We start from the raw sequence: 14609 nt of genomic DNA on the forward strand, positions 1-14609 counted from the left end.
AAATAAACATAGGTGTGTAGGTTAAAAAAGAAATGTTTTATATTATTACTAAATATCTATTTTTATTACAGAGAAATACATGAGAAAGTAAAATGTAAATTCTTTAAAATAGTACACAGATGCATTCTTATTGATAAAGAATGTAACTGTGCCCACATCTTCTGTAAATGCATAAGACAGTCCCTACATAAGAAAAAGCAGAATGACATGCTCATCAATCTGCTAGCTGTAACAGGACTATCTTATACCCAAAATAATCACATAGAAACTGTATTCATTTAAGCACTGCTTGACCCATTAGCTCTAACTTCTTATTGGCTAATTCTTACATCTTAGTTTAACCCATCTCTATTAATCTGTGTATTGCCACGTGACTGTGGCTTACCAGTAAGATTCTAAACAGCATTAGATAGCTCAGGTGGGAAATCCATGGCATCTGCTATTCTGCCCTTCTTCCCAGCATTCAGTTCTGTCTACTCTGCCTACCTAAGTTCTGCCCTATCAGGCCAAGCAGTTTCTTTATTGATCAGCCAATGAAAGTAACACATAAATAGAAGGACCTCCTACACCAGCTAGTTGTCATTAGTGATTGCTCTTATTGCATGTCAATGCTTGTTCACCTTATGTATAAAATTTATGTTTATACTTTTTGGCTTATTTTTTATTTTATTTGCTCAAACAAAAGTATAATTAAAAATTTTAAACACTTTAAAAACTTTTTTAATTTTAATGAAAATATAATCACATAATTTTCTCCTTTTCTTTCCTCTCTCCAAACACACTTATAGCTCCTACTTCCAACCCTTCCCACCTTTTGAGTCTACAATTTCTCCCATTTTCCCTCTGCTTCCTCTCACATTGACAGCCCTTTAAATTGTTATTTCTGCATATATGTATAAATGAATACATAGGCAACATGCTGAGTCCACTTAATGTTTGCTTATGTGTGTTTGATTTCAGGACTAACCATTTGGTATTGAATAGCAATTGGAGGGCTTCATGTCTGTGAAGGACAAATTCTCCCTCTTTCAGCAATCCACAGTGGCCAGGAGCTAGGAGCAGAAGCTCTTGGGGGCCCCTGATTCCACATTAGCATGTCTATTGGAGTTATTGTTTAGGTCTTGTTTAGGCAATCATACTATTGAAGTAACATGAGTACAACTTTCCTGATATTTCTTGGAGACACAAACTCACAGCAGACTTAATAATCATCTTGTTCTTATACCCCCATCCCTGCCCCCCCCACACCTTCCATAATGTTCCCTGAAACTTTGGTAAAAATCTCTGTTTTACATGCATCATTTGAGACTAGGCATCTCATGATCTAAGATCAACGGGATCTGTGGATTTTGGCACTTTGTAGTTTTCTATAATAGCTTCTGTCCACTACAAAGAGAAGCTACTTTGATGTGAGTTGAGAGCTACCTTTATTTGTGCATATAAGGATAAAATTAATTAGGAATTCTGTTGGTCTAGTTAAGTGGTAGCAGTAGGGTCTCTTCAAACACCCCTTATTTTACTAGCTCCAGATAGTTTTCCCACATGTTGAGCAGGTCTTAAATAAAATAAGGTGGGTGTTGGTTACCTTCAGTCAATGAGTGGCTCTCTTGTACTTCCGTGGATATCTTGCTGTGTTTGTCATTATTCTGATTCACAGACATTGCAGGTGAGTTACACTACTGATTCTTCTCTCACATGGCAACTTGCACAATATTGCTGGTACTATAGAGTTAGCCCAAGTAAGGAGACTTTCAGATCAGAACAACTCAGCTAGCCCAAGTCCTCTGTCCAAGGTGTGTGATTTCTTCAGCAACAGGGATTCACCTTCACCCTCTGGGAGGCAGCAATTCTAATAGCAATACCTACAATGATTTTATTGGGGGGGGGATCACATGGACGACTCTGACCACCAACTCATAAAAAGGCTTCTTGTGCTAGTTTTTGTTGGTCTATTTTTAGCATGCACATGTCTGATTCCATGTGGGAGTATGTGCTCATAACCTTGATAGCCTGAGGCTTCACATCCTCTAGAGTAGGATTTCACAAGGTCGTGCACATCCACTTAAGTGTTTCTCAGCCATCAGAGAGTCTTCTGCTGAGAATTCTCTGTTTAGATCTGAATCCCATTTTTAATTAGATTATTTGCTTGGTTGATTTCGAATTTCTTGAGTTCTTTATATATTTTTGGAAGGCAGCCCTCTTCCAATCCTACTGATCCATGAGCATGGAAAATCTCTCCATCTTCTGATACCTTCTTCAATTTCTTTTAAAAAAGATTTGGAGTTCCTGTCATACAGATCTTTCACTGGCTTGGTTATACTTACACCAAGATATTTTATTATTTGAGGCTATTGTAAAGGGTGTTGATTCTCTGATTTCCTTCCCAGCCCATTTATCAATTATATGTAGGAGGGCTACTGATTTTTTATGCTAGTCTTGTATCCAACTTGACTAAAGTGTTTATCAGGTGTCAGAGTTCCCTGATAGCATTTTGGGGGTTGTTTATCTATACTGTCATATCATCCGTGATACTTTGATTTCTTCCTTTTCAATTTGTATCCCCTTGATTTCCATTAGTTGTCTTCTTGCTCTAAATACAGATTCAATTACTACATTGAATAGATATGGAGAAAGTAAACAATCTTATGTTGTTTTTGATTTTAGTTTAATTGCTTTCAGTTTCTCTCCTTTTCACTTGATTTTGGCAATTGGCTTGATGTATATTCATTTTATTATATTTAGGTATGTCCCTTATTTTCGAGATCTCTCAAAGACTTTTTTTTTCCATTAAATCAATCTGCCTTTTTTTTTTCTTTTAGTAATTTTATTAAATTATAAAAAGTTTCCATTTACGCCCCTCCTCCCAACGCCCTCCCACTCCCCCCCTCCCTCTCCTCCTCCCTCTTTGTCCCCAAGGGAAGTCAGGGTCTCCTGCCCTGTGGGAAGTCCAAGTTCCTCCCCCCTCACTCCAGGTCCAGGAAGGTGAGCATCCAAACAGACTGGATCCCAAAAATCCAGTATATGCAGAGGAAACCAGTCCCAGTGTCATTGTCAATGGCTTCTCGGAAAGACTGCAGGCCAGCCACATTCAGAAAATCCAACCACATTCAGAGAAAGGGGTGTTAGATTTTGTCAAAGGTTTTTTTGGCATCTAATGAGATGATCATGTGGGGTTTTTTCTTTCAGTTTGTTTATATGGTGGATTACATTGACAGATTTTCGTATGTTGAACCGTCCCTGGGTCTCTTGGGATAAAGCCTACTTGATCATGGTGAATGATATTTTTTTCCTACTTTTGGAGATTTTCTTGTAACTTCTTTATTGAATCTTTGGGGTTTCACATCGTGTACCCCAATTTTGTTCACCTTCTAGTCTCCCTATATCTCCCATCCCTGTAGAGTCCCCCTCCAAAAGAAAACAAATCAAACAAAAACAAGAACAAAATTCTAAGCCAAAACAGAACGAGAACCCACAGCAGGAACAGAAAAATCTCTGCTTTCCTCATCTCCTGCCTCTCCATCACCTCTTCATCTGTTCTAGTGGCATTGGAGGCTTCAGTGTGTCATATATTATACCCCTTTGTCCATCAGTTTGCCGAGCAGATGTTCATTGTCATGAGTCACCATACTGGTTCAAAGCCTGTGATTTTTGGTACACCATCCTCACTTGATCCTCACCAGAGCTCCTCTTGGGTATCCTGTGGTCAACCCAAGTCTCGGAGTTTTACGGGTATCACTGCACAGGACCAGTCCCTTTGTAAGCTCCAGTATGACCCAGATGTTGTAGATGCTAGGGTCAACCAAAGGCCCAATTAGTCAGGCAGGTCAGATTTAGACATTCTTGTCACCTGCCTGTGGTGTGTGTGGTAGGGGTATGGTAGAATCAGCTCCCTACATGCCTGGCCTCAGCATAGCTTCATTCTTGCCTGTGGTGACTGGTGGGGGTCCTCTCTTCTGAGTGTAGGGGCCAGCTCTCTGGCTATAGTGGCCAGCAAGAGGTAAGGCCTTCTTTCCCAGGAAAGACTCAAGATACCCCTCTGATTTCATATTGCATGGTTCCTATGGCTTTCTAAGGTGACAGTGACATCAAAAAAGATTATTGCTGAAGCTGGCGCATGGACACAGACATGGCCCTTGCCAGCAGCTTGGGCCCAGAAAATATTTTGGCTCTGGGTAGAAGAACCAGGTTGGAATGGTTTTGGCAGCCATGTGGCCGCCCGACATTACCAAGGCCTCAGGTTCTAGCCCCGATCATGGGTCTCTATGTGACCACTGGTCTCAACATAGGACATGGTGCTTAGATCAGAACCCAGTCACGTAAGGGCCATGGAACCCAACATGACTCTCAGTAGCAACTTGGGTTGGATTGTGCCACTGACCCTACTGACATAATAGTCCTGGGACACTAACTTGATTCTTGTTCTTGAGTGTTGCCATGACCTTTGATGGTAACAGGAGCATTGGACATCAGCACAGACTCTGGCTGCAGTACGGCCACGGACCATGACATGGCCCTCAGCTGCAGGTTGGGCCCAGACTTTGTCATATCATTGAGTGGAAAGGCAGGACACTCAGATCTGGATACATCATTGTTCTCGGACACTAACCTGGACTCAGGTGGCTATTCTGACCTTGAGCTTCTTCATGGCTCTCAGTGGCAACCAAAGCCATATATGTCATTCTAGACCCTGACTGCTTCATGGCCATGGACATGGCCCTCATCAACAGCCTGGGTCCAGATGATATCCTTGCCTTTACTGTTAGCACAGGTCACACAGGTCACCCATATCTGCACAGGTCCCTGCTGTGTCATGGCTTCCTAACTCCACCCAAATCACATGCTCTGATCCATATCCCAGGCCTCTGTATGAGCTCCAGTTGCAACCTGTGCCACAGAGTTCAACACAGACTCCCAACTGCATCTGGGCCATGGACCGAGACAAGGCCTCAGACAATAACTCGATCTAGTCAACATCCCCACTCCAAGTGATAGCTCTAAACACACAAATCAGGATGGCTCTGATCACAGCATGGACTCTGGATACTAACAAGGACTCAGAACGTGGCCCAGACCCCAGGCTTCATATGGCCCTTGGTTGCACCATGGGGACAAGGACATCCTCATAGACCTCAGCTGCAGTAGAACTGCAAACACAGACATAGCGTTTGGCAGCAGCCTAGGTCTCCATGAACCCAGGTGATGGGAAAGGTCACTCAGGTCAGTACAGCCCCAGCAGCAGCATGGCTCATGGTCATGAAAATGGCTCCAGGAGACAGCCATGGAGATTCCAGAAGCCTGGAGTCATCATGGCACTCAATGGCAACAAGAGCCTTGAGTATCAACATAGGACCTGGCTACTGTAGAACCAGAGACACACGCATGGCCCTTGGCAGGAGCCTGATACAGACATCGCCCCAGTCTTAAACAGACCTCCGTTGTTTCCAATTCAAAGGCCTCTGTTCATAGGAAACTATTTCTTGATTTAATCTGGTGTTTCATTTAAATATGATATGATTTATTTCTCTATGTATTTAATTTTGTTCAACTAGGAACATAGATCTAAAATCAGGAGGAACTGATCTGTAGGCAGAGGCTGCTCGTTTGTTCCCCGTCAACCAGACCTGAAATACTCACACAGAAACTGTATTCTTTGCAATACTCTTTGGCCAATACTTTAAAAATATTGCTAACTAGCTCTTATATCTTAAATTAGCATATTTCTATTAATCTGTGTATCACCACATAGTTGTGACCTACCAGTAAGGTTCTGTCAGGCGTCTGTCTCCTGCATCTGATTCCTATGTTGGCTCCACGGCTTCTCCTTGACTCTGCCTACTCTCTCCTCCTCTCTGCTTGGAATTCCTGCCTTGCCCTATCCTGCTAAGCCACTGTCTGAAACATCTTCATTCATTAACCAATAAAAGTAGTACTTACACAGAAGGACTTCCCACACAATTTCCCATTTTCTGTCTAAATAAAAAAAGGTTTTAACTTTAATATAGCAAGATTACATGCAACAAAACAGGAATCAATCAAGAATTATAGTTACAATATTTATATTTACTTTATATCTTATTATAACTAAGACAAACTGTAACTATAACTATCTATTCTTCAAATCCATCAAAGACTCTGGAATGATATAATACCTAAGTTAACAAGAAGTATATTGTAAACAACTTCCAAAACTGTACAATCGACAGAGATATCTTGCTGCTTGGACAGTCACCCAAAGATCTTCTGTCCATAGTATCCAGCAGACTTTTCCATGAAGCAAGAAATTTCAAAGACAGTTCTGCCTATATAGGCAGTTTGCCAGTCACTTTATTCTGTATCCTGCAAAATGTCTAGCAGACTCTTTCATGAAGCAGGAGCCCCGAAAGACCATCTCACCCTTAGGCAAGTTCAGCAGTCATTTTTCTCTGGGTCATGCATGTCCAGTTCATACTGCATATTATCAAGCAGTATAGGCAAGAACAGTTTCTTGCCCAAATGGCTAGCAAACTCCTTAAGAAGACTCTACTACCCAGTACAAGAATAGAATCACTTAAAAATCAAAACTGGCTTTGGAATTGGACAACAGCTATCCTTTTCTAAATCTAAGAATGTTGTTAAGTGGAAAATTCAGAGTTTCTGTCTCATGTCAGGAGCCATCTGGTATGGGACAGAAAAAAGAAAGAATTTAGGAAAATTTTTACTTTTCTCCATACCTATTTATATCTCTATCATACCTTTCATTGAATATATGTCTATACAAATAATGTTTAAGTTTTTCACAATGAACAATAAATCTCCCTGCAGTAATCTTTGAAGAAGATGGAGCCCCACAACAGTGAGTCCACTTGGTTAATATGATGTCTTGATGTCAATAGCACTATTATAGGACTGATTATGAGTACCAGCTGCTCAAGATGGTTCCAACTTGGTTGGCCAAAATGGTGCACCTTCGTACAATGTTCTGGCCAGACATACACATAGGAACCTCAGAAAAATCTTTAACATTACTCAGAGACTATTTTCAATTACACCAGACAGTAATCTTGAAACTAAACCATTATTTTACTTTTACAGGATTCCATAGAAAGAACACACCTCTCTAACAGCTGGAAGTAATTCTAGAATATGATGTCCCCTCTCCCAACAAAGTTTGTCCTCTGGGTTAGAAACATCAATTAGGGATTGGTTATAACTGCTCTAGGGTTGAAGGTTAGGTTAGAAATTATACAGGCTCAGGGAACTCTTTGAAAACAAAGGGAAATTGTATGGGAAAATTGGTCGATCAGTGTGAGCTTACTCACATTTAAAATGATAGTAAGTAATAGAGTGAATACTTGTGAGCTAATATTTATAGAGAATTTGCATTCATATAGATTCTTGCATAGTGATACAAATTCAAATTATATTGAATATGCTCCTATTTCTGCTTACAATATTTGTATACCTAGGCAAAGTTGTTTTGTCATGTTGTATGCAAGCAAGCTTCCAACTCTTCTTAAGACATTTTTTATATTCATAAAATTTTAGGATATGTTTATCATATTGCGCTATACATTTCTACCTCTGATCAAGATACTTATTCATTGTTCACATTTTGTGGTAATTGTCCTCATTTGTTGCACAGTTGTTTAAGGATTGTTTAATATTCTAATATGGGGTCTTAGTCTTTAAGCTATATAGGTTTAAAGAATTATTGGTCAACAGTCATCCATGTTTGTCAAACTTAAAGAGTTAGACTAATCAGGTTCTTTAGATACACAGAGATTGTATTCTGCATAGATAGGTAATCTTAAACCACTTCAAAGAACTGTAGAATATGGCATTTAAATAAATTAGGGTCCTGTTGACATGAGACACAATGACTCCTGGCAGCATTGATCTATTCCTGTGAGAATGATGAGCACTGAAGACACTCCACTTGGAGCTTGTTTTTTCTTGTAAAAACTGATAAAATGCCTTGTACCCAGACTGGACAAGCAGAATACAAGAAAAAGACTGTCAAACCTTGCCAAGATAGGATAAGATGTTTTTGAAAGTTTTCCTGCCTCTGAAAATGGTCTGTCATTTACTTTAGGCCTTAGCCAAAGTTGGTTGCTCCAAGATTGCATGTGAAACTCTAGGTGATTACCCAGATAGCCAGTTGTCTCTGTTATTTATTTTGTTATTTATTTTGTTATTTTGTTATTTATTTTGTAAGTTGCTTGGTTGCACTTCCTATTTACTCAAGTAATATTATTTCCCTTCTCAGGTCTTTGATGGGGTTGAAGACTTGATAGTTGTATTTACTTTCCTCTCATGACTTAGTCAAGCAATTTTTAATATAAGACTTAGACTCCCTAGGATAGAAAAATTATTGAAACATTTAGCACGTGTTTCTTGCTTGATATTGGTTTTGCTGGCTGTAATTCTAATTTTTATACCTGATATTTTTTCATATTTTATATAGTTTGCATTAGGCTTAGAACTCTTTTATTTAGATAAAAGGGGGAACTGTGGGAACTCCTTCAGTCAATAACCTTTAAGATACCAGGCCACATGTGCACGGTCTCTTATACTATAAATGCAGCCATTTATAGTACTTGTGTTCTCTCTCTCTCTCTCTCTCTCTCTCTCTCTCTCTCTCTCTCTCTCTCTCCTGGCTGCTGGATTCAGTTCCTGTTCCTCATTCGTATAGAAAACTATGATCTGTGAGTCTAGCCCTAAATAGACCATTCTTTATTATATTCAATTCTGGGTTAGTGTTGGATTACTTTATAGCTTTTATCTTTACTAAATTTTGTTTTTCCTACTTCATGATTTTATGGACTTCAGATGGTAGTCTTCTAGCAGATTATTTATGTGTGTCTGAACCTTCTGTACTGATAACAAGTTTATCCACTGTATTAAGGTGTTGACCAGCCAATTCTTCACTGCAATGTACATGTTTCTCTCCATAACTTTACAGTAATGTGAGCAATTATGCTCTGACACTACATGGATGTTCAAGCTTCCAAATCTTTACATAATGGCTTGAATATTGGTACTTGCATTGTAACCCTGGAGACAGTATTTTTCATGTATAATTTTTACTTTAAACCTGTCATCTTCATTTATCTTATTATGACAACAGGGACCTTTTATTACAAAAGTTTTTCCTTTTGCAAAATTTGTAAGTAATGACTTTATATTTTTACTTTTCAGTTCATTGCATCTCATGTTTATGTACTTTTGTATATACTTTCTTTCAGAAATTATGGCCGCTTGACCCAGTACCATTTACACAGCATCATCTTTTGGTTGCTAAGTTGAAAACTACTTTTCTTTTCTGTCCAAAACTGAACTAGACTGTGTATAGTTTTCATACACAGTTGTCTCTGAAAAGAAGAGAGGAAGCATAAACTGACTCAAAATGTGTATATCTTAGGCTATAATTAAAACACTGTACAGGGCTGCTTGTGTTTCACGTAGGTAGATCAGTAAGAAGCTGCTCTCTGTGTAGCACTTTAGAAGAGTAAAAACGGTGAGCTGCTGAGAAGCCAGCCATAGCCAAGCTACAGTCCACAGACTAAATCATTAAATTGTTTAAAACTCAGGAATCACTTAAATATCTCTATCACCCTCATAATATTCAGTTTTAATTTCACACATGGAAAGTTATCATCAGATACAGACTACGGATTGGTTTTGAAAGAGTCTTCTGTAAATATGAGTTACAGTGAAGAAAGAATTATGCCATCTGGAGATTAGGGAAGAAAGGCCACTTGTATCAGCACAATCTACATTATTTCCCATTGTCGTAGATGCTGGATGAAATCTCTATGAATTTCCATTAGCTAATTTTACATGGTTTGAGAAATTTCTGTATTGATTTAAAATACAGAATTGGTTCAAACAGTTGAAATGCTATCCTCTTCACAATTTTATGGTAATTTTCTACAGACAAGAAAAATGATAAACATGTTTTCGATTGATAAACACAGAGCTTTACTGATAGTCAAGGGAAAACTTACACTCGATTCACCTTTTAAAAGGCTGATCTAAAGAAGTATTTAGATTTCAATTATTCTAATACAAATGTCTACGTTCTTCCTGTTCTTAAAGAAATAAAATGTGGCTACAATTTAATGTGGAAAATCCCATTAAAATATGTCTATTACACCTAACAGACATGTGGAAATAGCCTTTGACTCAGTGAACTTACACAGACAGTGCAGTTATTGTATTCTTGTGAATGAATGTTGAGATCAAAAGCAGCCTTGGGATTGACTAGTCCAAGGATTGTCCCAGCTGTAGGAGGAGAGATTTTCATCTTTTGCCATTATGTGCAGACTCCTGTCGTGCTTAACACAAGCAGACATTATGATTTGGACCATACTTTAGTTAGTGACTGCTGTTTAATTAAATTTGATGTTCAAATAAGTTTTCTTCTTCACATTTTTTATGATGGTTTCAACTGGTGTTCCTTGATATTCCAGCCGATGCTAGTTGGCTTGTAGAGGATGGATTTTTCTTTAGTTGACTTCATAGGGATTAAGTACTTAAACATATCCTTTAAAATAGGCAAAGAATCTTACTGATTTCATGAATCATTCATTGTTCAAGGAAAATAAAACTTTGTAACTTAGATGTAAGATTCTAATGCCTTGTTGAAATGTTCTAAAACAAACTTACACTCTGAAATCAAAATAAGTCATTAATATATGATATAATACCTGGTTCAGAAATATTATTTTCATAAATTATTTTCTCCGAACTTACAAGAAGGTTGAAAGGAATATAGAAGTTTATTTATTTTAGGCATATTTAACATTGTATAGATTAGAGTGGCTAGATATTTATATATTTAAAATGATACAATAAAATTGAAGAAGGATTATCATAGTGATTACACATTTTTCTTTTTAAGATATTATGGTTTTGCCTCTCTCTACTTTCCTCAGTTCCTCCCCATCTCCTCTCCTGTCCTGATCCACTCCCTCTCTGTCTCTAATTTGAAAAGACTTCTAAGAGATAACAACAAAACATGACAGAATGAAATTTAAGATAAAACAAAAATGTAATACCCGAGTTGGACAAGATAAGTCAATAGACAATTAAAGGAGCCAAAGAGAAGGCACAAGAATCAGAGGCCCATCCATTTACACCTTCAGGAGTCCAATAACAGTACTAAACTGAAAGCTACATTCAGATACCTATATATAGAATGCTATATACAGATACCTGGTACAGACCCGTGCTGTCCTGTAAATCCTGCTTCAGTTTCAGTGAGTTTATATGAACTTTTTGCAGTTGTTTTAGAAGCTCTTTTTCTCTTGGTGTCCTCTATCCCTTGTTTCCCCAACTCCTTCGGACGTCTCTTCTAAAGTGTTCCTGTTGCGATTGTACAAGGGTTTGAGTATCTACTTAAAACAGTCAAGTGGGTGTGATTTATCCTGCTTAATTGTCATGCAAAAAACAGTAAAATGTGTCATTTCCTGAGTCTCACACAGTTTGAATATATAAGACATACAGCAAATGAAGTATGTGTAAATTTAATGCTATAAGTAAGTCAAAAGCAGATTCATTGTAGTTCAGGGTTGTTTGTTTGTTTTTCATTCCATGAAGGCCAGTGATCCCCTGGCCATTGTTCCAGGGTCTACTGTCTTAGATATGTAAGTAAAATTAATTTGTCTACAGGTCACAATCATGTACTTTGAAAGCAACTGCCTCTGCATACCTGCGAGTTTTTATTTTTTTTATAAGGAACTATTTACCTAAAGTTATGTAAAATATTTGTAAGTATACATATTTACATATACATAGTTTAAATAATGTTATGCCACCGAGGGCTGACAATTGAGCCAAATCAAAGAGCCACAGACCAGCTAACAAAATTCCGCTACCAAGCATCAGAAACCCCATTTTGAGTTGTTTGTTTGGAGAGTCCAAGAGACTCCTATAATAATGTAGGCTGTTACTGCTGCTCTTGGTTTCCTGCCAGTGATGACTGAGGTCAAAGTTCTAAAATTCCCCACAGTCTGGTCTATTGAAATTGTATTCTTGATAGCAGTTCGTCTCTCTAGCCATGGATCTTTAAAACAGGGGTTTCAGTGGGGAGATGGTTCAGTGGATAAAGCATGTACTACACAGATATGAGAACCAAGTTTAGACCCTACCTCCAGTAAGAAATACAGGTAGATGTGGTAGCTATCTATAATTCCAGTACTAAAGAAGATGAGATGGTATCCCTAATCCCTGGGGCAAACTGGCTAGGTAGTGTAATCAAATAGAAGTTCCAGTTTCAGGTAGGTACCTTGTCTCAGGTAATAAAGTGAAGGCAGTTAAGGAGGACATCTAATGTCAATCTTTCCTGTACATGTGTACACATGTAACTACACACATGAGAACATATATACATGCCAGAATTTTAAAAATTCTAGATGCTATGACCAGTTAATTTATTGAAACACAATTAAAGATACAAGTAACTGAGAGCAACAAGTTGTTAAATTGAACACTTTCCTTCTGCAGCCATCAAGGAGGAAATATAGGCCAAGCACACACCAGTGAGTAGATAGCTATTTCCCACTGTGAGCTTCCAGATAAATACACAGCGCGCACACACACACACACACACACACACACCAAGGAGGATATGTTTAAATTTAAATACATATAATATTAATGTAAACTAAATTCAATGGATCCAACTATGTAAGAACCACATATTACATACAAAGTGCTAAGTTTCTAACGCTTAGAATGACCGAATAAAGATTCAGGAAGAGTGAGAGTCACAAGTCCAAGCACAAAACCTGACAATTGAATAGAAATTTTCCTTTTGCTTTCTTTCTCTCTCTTTTTTTCTTTTTTAAGGAAAGGGTAATGAAAAAGCAGGTGTATCTAGAACATTCAGATGACTTTCCCCAGGGTTTCTAACCAGGCCCAGAAAGACAATTATTACATGTACTCCCTCATAAGTGGTTTTTAAACACAAAGCAAAGGGAAAAAAGCCCACAAATCACAGTACCAGAGAACATAGACAATAATGTCCTAGGAGAGACATACATAAATCTAATCTACCTGGGTAGTAGAAAAAGACAAGGTCTCCTGAGTAAATTGGGAGCATGTGGACGGTGGGAGAGGGTTGAAGAGGAGGGGAGATGCAAGAAAGGGAACAGAGAAAAATGGAGAGCTCAATAAAAATCAATGAACAAAAGAAAGAAAATGACCTCCAAAGGGAGTGGCCTTGTTGGAGGTAGTGCATCCCTGTTGGGGTTGTGGTGTGGGAGAATTATCTGTATTCTGTCAATCATGTATTTTAATAAGACGCTGATTGGCCAGGCAAGAAGTATAGGCGGGTCAACTAGACAGGAAGTAGAGATGGGGCAATGAGAATAGGATAAGACTAGGGAGGAGAAAGTTCCCTCAGCCACTCCTGCACAGAACACCGAATAGGCAGCATGTAACTTGCCCAGCTGAGAAAGGTACGGAGCCATGTGGCTAATGTAGATAAGGATAATGGGGTAACATAAGTTATAAGAGTTAACAAGAAGCCTGACCTAATGGGCCAATCAGTTTATAATCTTATGGAGTCCTGTGTGTGATTTTTCCTTGGGACTTGCCGGTTGTGGGGTACTGGGCGGGACAGAAACCCCAACAAGCCGGCCCTCATGCTACAGGGTTGTTTTTTGAGGCCTCCTATACTCAAGCTGTGCCCAATGTGACACTCAGTTCAGTTCCTGTTGCCTGTGGATCAAGATGTAGAACTCCCAGCTCCTTCTCCAGTACCGTGTCTACCTGAAAGCCACCGTGTCTCACCATGGTGATAATGGACTGAAACTCTGAACGGTAAACTAGAATAGGAATTTTCTTAACCTTCGAGTACAGACCATCCCCTTTCCTAGAGATCTACAAGCTCTCTTTCCTCTGTGCAGACTGCTTTGCCACTCCACACCGCCGTCATCTTCCATACTCCTTGCAATCTGTGTTGTCTAAACTAAAAAGACATCCTCAAATGACCCCACACAGTAATATAGACTACATGTGTTGCATAGATTAATAATGTGCACTAGAAATATATTGAATGGTAGCACAGTTTCATACATATATACATATTGACCTTTCTGATGTCTCTAAAAAGCATTGTTAAAAAACGTTGACAATTTTGTAGGTTGGTTTTATATACTCTTTTGAGTAAATAAGAGCATTGTTTGTGAATTTTTATTTCATTATTTTTCCAACTTGTTGGCTGTAGACACAAGTAGTGAGGCCAAAGAGGAGGCATTTGCTTCGTAACTATTTTTCCTGACCTAATTATTTATATAATTTGTTTCAGTGCGTACCTGCTTGATTATTGGAGTCTGAACTCCTGGGAAACATTCTGTTTTTCATGTACAAGAGTGATTTGCATTTCCCACAGTGCGATAGTTACAGAAGTCTGTTTTCAGGGCCATAGGAGAAACTCTTTCAAATATGCTTCCGTGGATCAAATAACACTGATTTTATCCTAAGAGATACTTGTGGAAGCCTTTGCATAATACCTCTTTTCCATTCATAGAGACTTGTAAAAATGAGCATGCCTGCCTTCCAGCTACTCACAACAGATGTGCTTAGCATAAAACATCAGATGTAAATTCTGCAGATTGTAGCTA

The sequence above is a fragment of the Myodes glareolus genome, chromosome 27 (assembly GCF_982192425.1).
Source record: "Myodes glareolus chromosome 27, mMyoGla1.1, whole genome shotgun sequence".
Taxonomy (NCBI): Eukaryota; Metazoa; Chordata; class Mammalia; order Rodentia; family Cricetidae; genus Myodes; species Myodes glareolus.